At 39.8% G+C, this 15,362-nt stretch overlaps 1 protein-coding gene across 8 annotated transcripts in view; it reads right to left on the bottom strand.

Annotated features, from left to right (window-relative positions):
* Window positions 1–15,362, bottom strand: part of CDH8 (cadherin 8) — a 222,286-nt gene that overhangs the window by 51,611 nt on the left and 155,313 nt on the right. The gene's annotated exons all lie outside the window — the stretch shown is intronic.

The raw sequence follows: 15,362 nt of genomic DNA, 5'->3' as shown, positions 1-15,362 counted from the left end.
CCTAGCTCCAGGAGCTCCTGCCCCTCTGGCTGCTGGCAGAGAACTGCCAGCCTGGCCTCAGCCCTGGGCTTTATAAGGGCCAGGCCCTGCCTCCTACAGGCAGCTGGCTCTCCTTAGTTGCCCCGGCAACCCGCAGCTGTGCTCATTATGTTCTGCCAGGGCTCGCTCTCTCTCCCTGGCAGTTTCTACTCCCTAGGAGCAGGCACTGAGGTGCCCTGCGACAGTCACCAGGAAACTTCTTCCTCTAACCACTAATTCATATTCCCTTCTTAATAAATATAATAGTATCCAATAGTCATATTTTATCCTGACCTGTAACCCATTGATGTCAATAGGGTTGCAAAAGTAGATTTAAAGGTAGAATTTGGCCTAAGAACTTTTTGTCCTCTAAATAAGTAATATTCTTTAAACAGCATGGACATTAAATGGCAAAGAAATCAAATGACTCCTCTCGAATTATATATTAAAAAATTACCAATGGGATTAGTGTAAGACCAGCTTTTGTGGCCTACTGTAGGAATCATGGTAGTTATCTTTTGGAATTAGGAGGGAATTTTCCTTTTATGAACAGACTGACATAGACATGTGTTTTGTTTTTTCCCCCCTTATGGCAGGTTTGAAGGACTTAGTGATATACAGGAGGTAAGGTTCACTTTTTTGCAATTTAACAGAATGAAGGTAATCATTCTACAAGAGACCTGTTCTCCACTAAAGTAGAGTTGTAAATGATCTTCAGGAAAGTTATGCACTAAAGAAATTCATGAGTAAAGTTGAGACAACTCCTCCCTAACATCTTTACCCTCGTGTGAGGAGAACTGGTTGCTCCATAAGTGGTCTGGTGACCAGCTGTGAAAAGGTAGAGGCCTAATAGCAACCCTAGACATAGTGGAAATTATTTAAAAAGTAACCATGATTAATCCTCAGCAAGGAGTTACTGGTAATTCCCAGATGAGTTATATTAATACATTAGTGACCTAATTAAACCACATCCTTTGAATTTTGTTTTCCATCTTGTGTGTTTGGAACAACAGTATTTTGTGTCCCTCCACCTGTAAAGCAAGCAGCAGCAGTTCCACGACTTTCAGGCTAGGTATATACAGTCAAAAAGCCCAAGGTGGAATTGATCCAATCTTCACAGGTTTTACTAAGCTGTGTAGACTGAGCCAATAACAAACTGAACTCATGCTCAATTTTCACTTGGGAAAGGCAGGCAGAGGCCTGTACTGGCCCAGGCCAGAAACGGGGGGGAGGGGGCGGTGCTCAAGCACACATCCCAGCCTGACATCCATTTCCCAGTCTAGCCAAGTGAGGGCCATCCCTGATTGGATGCTCAGCACATGCCCCGAACCCCCTGCTGTCCCCCTGCAGCAGGGGAAGGAGCTCCCGTCCTGGTGCCAGCCCCCAAGTTGGGTGTCTGCCCATGGAAGGGGAGCTCCATGCCTCAGGGGCCTACCCCTGGCCTTCCCCAACCCCAGGCTGTCCTGCCCTGGGGAGTTGTGGGGACTCCCCCCACCCCTTCCCTTGAACAGGCCGGTCATGTTGGGAAGGGGAGGGAGAGAGAATTCCCCTTGGCTCCAGCTAAGTGGGGGAGGGGGAAAGGGGATTCCCCCTGGCTCCTCAAAGCAGATCAGTCCTGGGCTGGGGGGCCCTGGGCCAGGCCAGGGGAAGTCTCTTGAAGTGCAGGGCTCCCCCCATACTCCCTATGCCTGGGTACGCAGGTGTGACACTGGCTCAGGGGACTCTTTTCCTCATGCCTCCTGTGGCAGCAGCTGAGCTGAGCGGAGCATCCACCTTGCCACATGGGGGAGGAAGGGTTCCCTTTGGGTGGGTCTGGGGTGGGGGGTTCTGTTCCCCCACTGTCCTCCTCCCCAGTGCCCCACAGGGCTGACAGGTGCAGGCAGGGGAGGGAGGGATGAGACTTTGCCGCGTCATTTCGGTGACAGGCCCAGCTAGGCTCTGGCCCGGAGCAGCAGACTGTGAGCCATGTTCCAGTGGGACGCCCCATGAGGGGGGCTTGCTGGGGGCCACAAATCATCCTGGGATGCTGAGGTATTTTGAGTAAGGAGGAGATATAGGACAGAAGTTAGAAAGATTGGTTTAACCTAAGTATCAGTTAAGTCTGATCCTGCATCCATCCAGGTGTATCTTAAACCAGGTTTGGCCATTTTGGAACCAGTTTCCATGCACTGAACTTCTGTTCTGTTACAGGTTTAAACTAGATTCCACTCACTTACACTGGTTTGTGTGTAATTTCTGCCCCTAAATGCCAGGACTTTCAATGCACATTCCTCAGGGAAAAAAGGCAAATTAATTTAGACACATTCAGAAAATGACTAAAATGTATCTGAAATGGTATAAAATATCTGTTTCAAGTTTTAAAAATATGATATAACCAAACCTGTTAGGGTAAGAAGCAAATGCTGTGTGTCCACTTGAAATACAATATTTCCAGTTATCTACTGTATGTGGGTTTACAAGACATCTGACCTTAAATGAGTACTATTTGAAGCCCCTTACAGTTGGTAGTTTAGAAAGTATTCTGGTAGAAATAAGTTATGGATCAGAAAGAGATGCCTATCAGAAGTTCATAAAAAGCAATACATCATATGATTTCACATATAATCAGATGACTCTAGTTTACCACTCATGCACTGTGCATATTTATGCAGTGAATTAATAATATATTTGTATTTAAAAATATTACTATGCAAATTGTAAACCCCAAACATTTTAAGCACATTCTCTTTATCTTAACTTGATAAATACATAAACAATGAATGCACTGGCTTATCAGAATTCTCAGCACTAGTGTCATATTTAAACACTAAAGATTTACTTTTATCTAAATTAATGGACTGATGGCAGTTCAAATTTTAAAGACATTACAGAGGAATGTAATTAATTAGATAAGCTTCTAAAGAAATTATTCATGTCCCTTATGACTGCCCCCAAAATGTTTGTCTTTCATCTGAAATACAAACATTACATTTAAAGATATTATAATTAGAAACTTGATGAGAATTCATTAAAAAAATTAATTTGCTAAACACTAGAGAGAGACCCAACTGGCTAGGAAATCTCCAAACAAGGGGATATTCACCTCTTATTTGGGTTCTTCTTCAGACTACAATGAAATATAGTTGAGGAAGAGAGACCTGAGGGCTTGAAATATTGTTGAAAGTAGCTAACCAATTATGGTCATGGTGAATGTACCATACTATCTGATTGTAACACCCTTCATTGAGTTTTTATTTATAATCAGTGCCTTTCACGTAAGCATAAAGTAGCAAAAAATATCTCTATTACAATAGTCAAAATAAACTAACACAGTATAAAAAATGGTGCAAATCATTAGGGATACAGAATAAGGAACACTGCTTTCATATTTCCATTGTGGCACATAAAGAGTGGCCACTGGTCCTGTTTCATACCAGACTGTCACGTTTTTAAATCCTGTGCCCCTGTCCATTTCTGAATGAGGAACAAACTGCAAAAAGTCATTTTTTCACTTAACTAGTGGAATTAAATATCAACCATTTGCCCTCGTGCTTCTATTGCCTGTGCTGAGAGGTAGGGTGGTACACTGCCAGGAGCAGCAGGTTCCGAGCCAGCCAGGGAAGGAGGGAGGTGGCCTTTTGTGGTGTCCCTACCCATTGCTGCTGATTGGCCAAGGGGTCTGGTGGCCCCACTCCCCACTGCTGATTGGCTGAGGAGGTGGCGGCTCTGCCCCTCACAATGATTGGTCCCACTCCTCCCCAAGGAGATATTCTGTATTCTGGGGATGTGCTGGTGACTACCCTAAGCACATACAGCATGTATTTTTCTCACTGGCAAAGCTCTTATATGCAATTTATTTGATGCTCAAGTTCAAACCTGCCCTTGTAGGCAATTTCATCATATTCATAGGCTCCCCATTTCCTGTTAAAAAAGACTCTGAAGTTGTTTCAATGTGAAATGATAATGTGTAAAATATTTCCTTTATATGTATGAAGCATAATTTCTGTTGCGTTTACTGACAAAAATAAAGCTTGTATCGCTTTTCCTGCCACTGACCATGCAAAGTCAATACGGCTAAGGGAGACAGTCTGTTCCTTCAGTTACAGCTACAGAATTGTTCACTTAAGCTCCAATCAGTTCCTCCTATGCAAAACCATTAAAAGGTGTGAGATTGCACAAGTATCAGAGAATATCACTGGAAGATAATGAGATAGAGCAGTTTTCACTAAGGACCTAATTTGGCTTGTAAAAGTTTATCATCGATGATGATGATGAACAACAAGGAAAGGCTCAGCTTGATTCTTACAACCCAAGTGAGTTACCAGAGCTGTCACTTAGAAAAGTAATGGCTTTGTCTGTAAATTAAGTATAATTGAAATGGAAGAGCTGCATTTAAGGACCTGATTTTCCATAGGATTACATCTAGTTGGTCAGCTGTAGGCAGAGTTGTCACAAGTAAACATGCAATCACAGTGACTCTACATGCAAATTAAGTGCCCAGACATGTCTATTCTTTCTGCAGATTTTGGCTCTTTCCATGTAATTAGTAGTTGCCACTACTACCTGTGATCTGTAGGCCCAATATGCTTCTAAGTTTGGTCACTGATTAAAACAGCCTGATTCCTCACTCTGACAAGACAGACATTGGGAAAGGATGACTCAATGGAAAGGAATGAGTGGAACCAATTAGTAATCGGTGAACTTGAAAATATTATAAGGTTCAGTTGAGTTCAGATGCGCAAGTTTAAGATTTGTCTGAACCAGAAGATTCTGAAACGTGCTGCTCTAGAAATCTCATGCAAACATGTTTTTGGGGCTTTTTTTTCCACTCTTTCCTAATTTTTCCTGCCCAGACTTCAACATTTTTCAGACTTTTGCTTGAAAAAATATAGGCCGAATTCAGTACCTGTTGTTTAGAAAATAATGATCCATTAGTCTTGATGGCAAATTTACTCAAGGAAGGATGAAAAAGAATTATAGGACTTGACACAAAAGGTGCAAAGAGATAAAAAGTAAAATGAGCAAACAAACAAACAAGCGGACCAAACTTAATCAAATCTTTCAAAATCTCCAAACATTATCTTTTTCGATTTTGTCCAAATGCCAGTTGGGTGCTATATGAATATCTGTGTTAGTTCTTAATATATTCAAAACAGTTTGCTCATTATTTGAAAAATAGAAATTACAGTTAAGTTGAAAACATTATGGCTCAAGTATTATGTATTAGTCTAGATATGATTTGGTGTTAATTATTAGCACTTGCATGATGGTAGCATCAAAGGGCCCCAATCCTCCCTATGAAATACAGTACGCCTACCTATATGGCACATCTTCACAAGACATTTACTGCAGAGCTGCCTAATTAGCTCCGCAGTAAAGTCTCAACATCTACATGTGCACCCCTATTAGGCTGCAGGAAACTAATTAACTTTGCTGCAGGATATTACTTGTAAATTCAAATTCCTGCAGCGGAGTTCTTCAGTGCACAGCAGCACACATGTAGAGGATGATGGGGATGTCTGGGCATGAGGGTGCTTCAGTGCGGGTCTGTCTGCTGTCTCGCCCTGCACTGGAACACCCTCGTGCCCCAGCCAGCCCCTGTACAACACAGTGAGCCAGGTTGGAGCAGCTCCAGGTCGGCAGGCTAACCCTTGGGAGCTCCAACCTGGCTCAATGTGCAGTGATGCTAGACACATAAGAAATAGAATGACATGAAGATGCGACACCCTGGAGCAATGAACCCTGGTGTGATAAGCACCGGAGTTTATTGCTTCAGATTCATTTCATATATAAATGCACTTACAGAATAGTAGACAGTGAGCGTGCTGAATCTAATAAAACAAAACAAAACAAAATCTAAAAAGGAATCTGTCACAAACACTTACTAAAGAATGTTACAATGATACCGCAAGAAATTAGAAACACTCTACTACAGTAGGCATAGTGCATAGGAGCTGTAAAAGGTAGCTAAAGATTCATCCACTGTTGAAACATATGTCTTCACTGAAAATACAAGTAGCTGCAAAAATATGTATATTTGAATATCTCCTTTATCCAGATCAGGTTTTCCTGTTTGGGTTTTTTCCCTCCTCCTCTTTAGGTAATTAAATCATCAGAAATTACATGTGTTCTGCTTAAATAGTTGCAAATTGTATTTTCCCTCAACTAAAAGTAAACGATGTCTGAATAAAAGGTAGAGCCCCACAAAATGACAATTTTTTCCCTATCATCATGCTGCTTGTAAATGGCTATCTCATGCGTCTTTGGCTCATTGACATTTCTAATATAAGATTTTAAATTAGAAGCAGAACACAGAGAAATTCCAGTTCTAACAAAGGAAGTAAAGCAGAAAAACCTAAACTGCCACTTACAAAGCAACAAGAACGCTCCTCTCACTTGTCTCATGTTGCAAGCTCAGTAAGTAATGTTTTAAGAGATCTATTCTCTATGCCTCTATCTGTTTTATCTGATGGCTTTTGTCAGATAGCCTACACATAGGATAACTTTCCTTAGCCTGTCCAATTTCACATTGTTTTTACTCTATGGAATCTTTTATCTATATAATAGAGCGCTGCATGGCACTTTGCCACGTGAAACCGCTAAATTTAATCTTAAAGATTAAAAAAAGATGCAATTCAAGCTCGTTTAAAAAAATCATATTGCAAATTTTAAATATGGAATTCCCATAATGCTGTAATACTCTGTGTCTGTCCTGCGTGCATTGTGATGAGTGATTCTAAAAGGATCTGCTCATTCAAGTCTGGCATTCAAGTCATGATCATTTCTGAAGCATAACTACTCTAGGAAAAGATTTCCTAAAAGCACAGGAATGTACGAACGAGCTGAGGAATTACCATGAAACAATGTAAACGTAACATTACCCTGCAAAAAACCCTCTTAGAACATGCTGCAAGTGCAAAAAAAAAAAAATCACTGCAAATTAATGTTGCAATAGTAGTTACCTCCAGCATAGCCAGAAGATGTATTATAGGAGAACAGATTGAAGGAAAAAAGGTATCTTGTACCCAGAATCTGGAAATGCTCTTTAAAAAAAATATCTGAGGGAGAGCAAAAGGATTGTCTGCTCCAAGCAATTCTTTTAGTGTAATTACGGACTCCAGGTGAACAATAAATGGCTCCAAAACACAATTACTTTACATGCTGTATTTAGATTCATGCATTGATGTATTCTAACCAGTGACTTGCTCATACATTCTCTTATTTGGTGACTTACATGACATTTTCCAGGTAAAATACTCTCCCTCCTATTTTTTAAACACTCCCACGATACTCCATCCTAAATCCATGGCTCCTTCTTCTGTTATTACTGAAAAGCAATATTTTCCCGAGAGAGGGATGGGGTTCTGCTAGGGAAGTGGATCAATATTTGGGTATGAGCAGTTCCAGAGGGGTGGGAAGAAACTGCTTGAGCTCATGTTTTACGTAACTTACTTAAAAGATGGATTTTAATTCACAGCTTCCAAAGATCAGTGGTTCACTGTTAAAAGAAAAGTAACTAAACAAGCTTCCTGCAGCAGACAAACATATAAGACCCGTGGATATGGCCGTACGGCTATATTGTTCTTTTGTTTCACTACTAATATAAAAAGCATTTGGGACTTTTTAGTGGTCTTAAAGGCAACCCACACCAGAAGGTCTGGCCATACCCATATCCTTGTTCAGGCAACACGCTCACCAGCTTCGATTGTTTGTGTTTTGCCCATAAAAGGATTAAGAATGGCTGCACATGACCCAGAAATGTGGATTATATACAATTTACAGAAAATTCCCCCCCCTCCCCCACACACACTCCCTAGGGCAATTTAGCAATAAAGACCAAGAAGATTAATTGTATTAGTGATATTTGCCTAACCCTATTATAAATTTCCTTGCCGGCCAGCCAGTCAGTCAGTCCCAAGGCCTCACCAACTGTTGGGGCACCTTTGATGTAGCAATAACTTTGCTCCAGTCTTCCTGGTCTTTTGCAATCCTTGTACAATCTGTCAGTTTTAATCCCATCCAGTTTTGGATGTTGGTGGTCCAACTTGCCCTAGGTCTTCCTTTTCTTCTTTGTCCGTCCACAGCACCCTGCAAGATGGTGTTGGTAAGGGTGCCGCGCTTTCTTGTTACATATCCAAACCACTGCATCTTATTTCTTATGATTTCAAGTATGGTTTATATTTGCTGGCTTCTTGTCTGATTTGATCTTTCACAGGTGGGACTGATGTTATGCTTCTTTGTCGTTAGTCAAAGTGCTTTTCACCACACCCTTTCAAAAGCTTTTTTAAAGTCTATGAAATTATGAAGTTCTTTTTGGTTGTTGTGGTACTTTTTGCACATGATTTGCTAGTAGAAGATCTGTTCTGTGGTGCTTCTTCTGGATCTGAATCCAGCTTGTTTTTCTGCAATACAGTCTCTATTTGAGGCTCGAGCCTGTGTAAAATTATTCTAAGCAGCACCTTACTTGGATGACTGATAAAGTTAATGGTGTAGTTGTTGGTACACTGGTGCCCTTCTTTGTGATAGAGGTTATTATTGATGTTGTCCACTGCATTGGACAGGTTTTCCTTTTCCATAACATATTTCAAATTTTGTGCAGTGTCACTTGTCTTGTTCCCTGTTTTTAATATTTTTGGATGTACATTGTCTAGGCCAGTTGCTTTTCCACTTTTCATGCTTCTGATAACTTCTTCTACTTCTCTCTTGTGATGTCTAAACTTTTATCTTCTTCCACTGCTCCAGATCCTCCTTGCTTTAGTTGAGTTATTACTTCGGGGTCTGTTCTGATATTGCAATTATACAGATCTTTCACATAGCCCACCCATCTTTTGTGTATTCCTTGCTGGTACTGTAAATAAACACAGTTATATAGACTTTTGCTTTACATCCTGATCCATCTTCAACTGAAGTTGATGGAATCCTTTCCAGTAGTATATAGTCCTTTTAGTAAGATAGAATAAAGAGGAGAAGAAACAAAGCAGGTTCATGTAACTGTTAAGTCATAGTCTGCCCATCTGGCATAAATCAACCTCATCTGACATAAATCAGCTACATTGATGTCAACAGATCTTCACTGATTCACACTACATGACAATCAGACCCAAAATATATCAAGAAAATTAAACCCGTGCTCTTGCACACTCCTGTTTGAATCAATGGGATCTGAGTTTTCACAATGGAGGGCAGACTATGACTTAACATTTATATGCACCTGCTTTGTTTCTTCTCCTGTAATTAAATTGTGCATTGCTTTGCTTTGCAGTTATTCAATAGTGTAACATACAGTTACGTTGTAATTACTTCTAGTCCTCTGTGACTTGAGAGATCCTTTTGAATAACTGGGAAATACTAGTTATATCTTTTATAATTATCACATGTCCTTAAATAAATCTGATATTGCTCTCTCTGGCCGCGTCCAGACAAGCAAGCATGTGCCTGTTGTGGCATCTCAAAGCAGTTTGAGACACCACAGGAGGCACATCATCAATGAAAAAATGTTCCTTGTGCTGCATATTTGCAGCACAGACTCTAAATTTGATACTGGGATGAAAACACCCTGGAAAAATGTGGCACAGGGCACACTCCTGGACCATGCCTGGGGACTAGGTCCTCCAAGGAGATGCTTTAGCACCCAGCCAGAGCATCTTTATACCTGCCATGTGCCCCTGCTGCTCCCGAATCCTTCCTCAGTACCCAGCCCCATGGCATCTGGCTCCTGCATGCAGTGCCAGTAGCCCCAGGTGGTAGCAGGAGCCATCCCAGTCCTGTCTGAAGGCAGGCTGGTCAGCTCTGTTTGCCATGTGCAGCCCCCAGGTCTCAGACAGTGCCACACCACCACGGGGCTGTGCCTGCAGTGGGTCATGAGCGCCCCAACGGCCCAGCTGGCTGCTGCCCCGCTTCTATTTGCTCCAATACATTGAAGCAGCATGCAGGAGGAGGAGGGGCACATGGCAAACATAGAGACACTCTGGCCAGGTGCTGCAGTGGCTTCTTGGAGGACCCAGCCTCTGGTTGCCTCCGGGTATGTTCCAGGAGTGCGCCCTGCACTTCTTTTTTCCCGGGTGTTTTCTTTTGATACCAGGATTTCCTGGTATCAACTTTAGATTCTGCACTGCAAATATGCAGCATGGGGAACATGTTTTCATTTGCAGCGTGCCACCTGTGGTGTCTCAAACTGCTTTGAGATGCCACAACAGGGACATGCTCATTTGTCTGGATGCAGCAACTGAGTGCATAGAGGTATATTAAAAGGGGTTGCAGCCAGACAAGAAAGAGAAGATAAAGCCCTATAAAAGGAGCATCCTCTGAATAAAAGTGGGCAGAATTTATAGCTGTAAAAAACAACTTCCCTCCCCAATCCTGGTGAGAAGAGTGTGGTCAAAGAAGTGATCTGTTCAAGGACTGGCTGCACAGGAAAAGAGGGATGCAGTTAGTAGCTGCTTCCACGCGACACAGATTTAGAGGCAGCAAAAGAGCAGTGATGGGGTCCACAAGAGAACAGGAGACATTGCAACCAACTCAGAGCTATCTAGTGGCTTGAGGGGGTCTGCCAAGTATAAGCAAAACAATATACTCATAAGTCTGGTTATTCTGAATTCATTGATCTGAGTGCTGTGTGCCTTTTTGGCAATGTAAATCATTACTTGTTTTGAGGCAACGCAATATCCTGAAGGAGAAGTCTAGCAGATACCAGGTTCACTGAGCAACCTTGGGATGCAACCACCGAGACCTAGTCAGAGTGCAGCTGGATTATAGGATCTCACCCGTAAGTGAGGTAGACATATGGGGTGGCCACATGGGGACTAGATAAGGATCTCAGAAGGGACAGTTTCAGCAGAGACTGTGACACACTCCAGATCTGTTGAATAAGAATTATAGATACTTGCTTCTTGCCAAATGCTCTGATCTTAGATACTAATGTCCTTGGAGACTATTCTGCACATCTAATTTTGGCTGGGGTGAGCACTATATTCACTATGACACATAACCAAGATATATGTGACACATCAATATAAGTAATCAAATACATAATTCAAATAAATTACTAGTATAGCTGCTTGGACTGATTATGCTTCAACCTGCTACCTTAGCAGCAGGCTCCTTCCAATAAATGGATGATAATATAAATAGTTTTTAAAAAAGCCCCACTATGGTACAATATTCTCCCATCCACACATCCATCCAGACATGGCACTGGTTACAAATACTGGAAGTGTAATTAAATATGTATTTTAACATATAGTAATACGAAGCGGAGCCTTATTTTTTCTCTCAGGTTTAAATCAGGAGTAACTGTTAATCTCCATTGAATTCCATCAACATGCAAACCGAGGGAGGGGAGAATCAGGCCCAAATAATGTAAGTTAAAAGTTGTGTTGCAAACTTAATAGGATAAACAATTGCAAATCCACAAGCGACTATAACTGGGTAACTTCTGTTACTAATTTGTTGTGGCCACTTTTTGTTAACTCTACCATGATGTGAATAATACACCTCCCTGTTTCTTTTCCCCCTTGCTCTCTCTGATCCTTCTGACCTGAGCAGTCTTTCAGGCAATCTTAGAAGCAACCAGGCTGAGGTTTGATTTTTATTATGCGAGTTACCAATAAAGCCAAACCCCAGAACTAAAAACTGGGGTATGAGAACCTTTTTGCATGTCTGATATTGTCTGAGGTAATATGCGCAATCATAGCCATTATTAAGAAATAATGCATCCTCATTTCTACACATTACCATGAGATATTTCTAGAATCAAGTTTAAAGGAAGGCAACATTAAGCAGAAACTCTCAAACACAACACATCTACTATGTAAATTGATGGGGCTTGATTCACTACTGTATTGTTTGAGTTTTATTTTGGAGTAATTCTGTTTTAATCAGTCTCACTACACCACCTGAAAACTGGAGTACCACAGTCAGGAATCAGGCCCACAGTTTAGAGCAATTACATTGTTAATATGGTAATGTATCATGCATATTAAAAAAGGCTATAAAGTATTGATGCAGATATACAACATTGTATTGTCAATTATAATTAGCTTTGGAATTTTATAATGACTAGCAGCAATAACAACAAGTAGATATGACTGAGGACTAGATGTCTGGAATGCTTTAGATTTTTGATTCAACTGATTTCATGAATAAAATGAAACTATAAATAACTCTGCAGAAAACTTTCTCCCTCTCCTTACTGCTGGGCAAAATGACTGAAAACTTTGTAATAAAGATTTGTATTAGATATGAATATATTATCAAATATTGTTGTGTGTGTATGTATTTGATTTATTTATTATTTTGGGTAGCTTGGATTTCTCTTAGGGACTGATTTGTTCAGGTGCCACTTTTTTGTAGAACTCAGCATTTAGGACATGCTGGGTTTGAATCAAGAGTGCCCAGATCTCAACAAACAAATCTCATATAGGCATCTAAGTAAGAGGACATATATATGGCCTCTTACTTAGATGCCTATATGAGATTTGTCCTCTTACTTAGATGCCTACATATATATATATGAAGCACTCAACACCCAGCAGTTCCCATTGTGCATGCTGAGCACTTTGAAAAATATGGCCCTTTACATCTAACCCTGAAATTACTGTGCCTCCCTCCCTAAACCCTTGTTAAAACTCCAAGAGTGCTCATCGTTGAAGGACTTAATTATTCAAGATGGAAATTCCATCTACTTAAGTGCTTCAGGGAGGCTGCCTAGCATGATGTTCAATTATAGACTTATGTCCACCTTGTACCATTCTCAAGCCAGATCCTTATAAATCAACCATCTGAAATGCGTATTTTATTGGAGTCATGCATTGCCTAGCAATAATATGTGAATTCATGTCAAAAGAGCTGAATTATGTACACTATTTTTCTAAGAAATGACATTTTTGCCTTCAAAAAGTATAAAGTTCAAGGTGCAAATGTCCATTTGACAGTCACTCTACTTAGGAACTCATTTGCACTTCAGTCTCATTCATTTTGCTAATGCAATAATGACATATTGTCACTTCACCCTTTCCTTCACTTCTTTTATAATAATTAACAATTAACAAATATGCCTCCCACGAATTAGGCAAGCACTAGCTGTTCCTTAGCCAAATGCACTATTAACATTTATTCTTATTTTAGTCCCTATCAATCCCATGTCCTGTAACACCTTACATACGTTCTCCCTTTCTCTTAAATACTCCCTACTTTCATAACCATTTTACAGGTTGATACATCTTGATCAATGCTGTTAAAGTCTCAGTCTTTTTGTGAGGGATTTTTTTTTCTTTTTTTCTTTTTTGCAAGATTTAGACCTAAAAAGGCTACCAAGACCTCACAAATTAACCTAGGTACTTGATTAAGCTTCTCCCCTGTTTCCTACATCAATAGCCCACATAGAAAGCCAAATCTGAAAATAATGCAGTGTATTTTAGAACAGATTTGGAAGCAAGAAAAGCCAGCATCATATTCCAAGTATTTCTCTATGAACCATCAACAATTGCTTTGAGGTTCATCAGGGGCCACAGAATATTGTATGGGAACTTCTGGCCTGTATTTATAAGCAAATGAACAAGAAACCTGACTTTTCTGCTCAAGAAAATATTATGGATGCTGTAGTTTTGATTCCAGTAGAAAAGGGGGTCAAGGAAAAAGGTTAAATAGTTTGGAGCCTCTTCTATTTAAACCTTCATTGATGCTTCCTTCTTTCCTGTTTTAAATTGTATTGAAATTTACTCAGCATTAAATGAAAGGTAATTATATAATGTACAAAAGTAATTCTCTAAGCCATTATAATTATTAATAATGGTAGGAATTTTATAATAAAAGATTAAATAAAATTAAAGTAATAATAAGTGTGAACAAAAGCTTCATGGCATTAAAATGTACATAGTACCTAAATACATCAACCATTTATGTGGAGAGCAATTTTGTCTTTTTTCTTCTAACTGGAGCCCTTGCATTCTTAAATATAAATATGGGGAGGTGGGCAGGAGAGAGAGGCAGGCAGGGATTGTGAGCGCATGCGTGCAACTGCATACAATATACATGACTTAGTATATAATGTGCTGCATGATGATTCAATTATTGTGTTTATAGTCTTAGTAAACCATAAAGAGCCTTTGTGGCTTTATGCCTTTTCCTATTAGGTGACAGAAAGCACAAAATTGCCCCATACTTCTTCATTTTTAACAGATGCAGTAGGTATGGGCAATTGACTTTGTTAGATGTATCCCATACCTCTGTCCTTGAGATTCCTGCAATATATGTCTGGAAAACATTTTTGTGATCATAACACCATTTTCATTCAAGAGCTCTTCTATTTTCCCATCCAGTGCTTTGACTAATGATCCACCAGAATTTGTACTAGATGCGGTACTTTGCCAGACGTCATTAGGAATATTAAAATGATTGTTAGGATAATTGTACTATAATGCAAAAATAATATTACTTAATTTTACATGGATATGAATGATAATGACTTCTATTATGCTGTGACAGAAAGAGATACCTTTTTTTCTAATAAGTTCAGTTCAAATGTATTCATGTCACTGTTACCTGAAAAATTAGCTGATGTCTTAAGTGAACTAACCAATCTCATTGTCAATCCTTTATAAGCGACTCCAATCAGTATGTTAGCGTCTTAATTTAAAAATAGATCTGAGCAGGGAATGAAAATTCTATTTCATGGAAAATTTTGAGATTTCAAAATTTGTTTTCAGTTGAGAAACAAAACTGAAATTCTGCACAAGGGAAATTGTTTAAAGCATTTCCGACTGATAAAAAAATGTTCCACTTATACTTTAACTTTCTCACTGTTTGTTTTACAACACGTAATAGAACATTTAAATAATTCAAAACTGAAGGTAATTTTAAGAAGCAAAATTACAGCATTTCCATTGTTTTAAAAGTTCTTTATTTCCTACTTTTATTTCAAACAAAAGTTTGGTGAAATTATATTTCATAAATGGCAGTGTTGTGGTGATGTTGAAGCCGTGGTGGTCCAGGAAAAAAGCAAGATGCAATGAGTTTTATGGGTAATATCTTTTAGTAGACAAACTGTATAGTGGTGAGTTATATAAAGAAGCTTTCAAGTACCAAGTACCCTTCCTCGGTCCCTGAGTTGTAAGTACCCACAAAAATTTCCTCTTCTATGTTTTCCTAAGACATTTTGATTTTTTGAATTGTACCTTCTGAAGGAAAACTATTATAATGAAATTTTAAATAACTACCTCTTTTTAAAAGGTGTTTATACACTCTATGTTTTGCCTTAACTACCCCTTGAAATAGTTATGTACTAGCAAACTGCCCATCAAAAATGGCAGGAGGGGGGTGGGATGAGGAACGGAGGGGGGAGCTTGCTAACCTGAACCCCAAACCCC

This window comes from Alligator sinensis, unplaced genomic scaffold (genome assembly GCF_000455745.1).
Source record: "Alligator sinensis unplaced genomic scaffold, ASM45574v1 scaffold349_1, whole genome shotgun sequence".
In the NCBI taxonomy this organism is placed as follows: Eukaryota; Metazoa; Chordata; order Crocodylia; family Alligatoridae; genus Alligator; species Alligator sinensis.
This window is presented reverse-complemented; position numbering and strand designations above follow the sequence as displayed.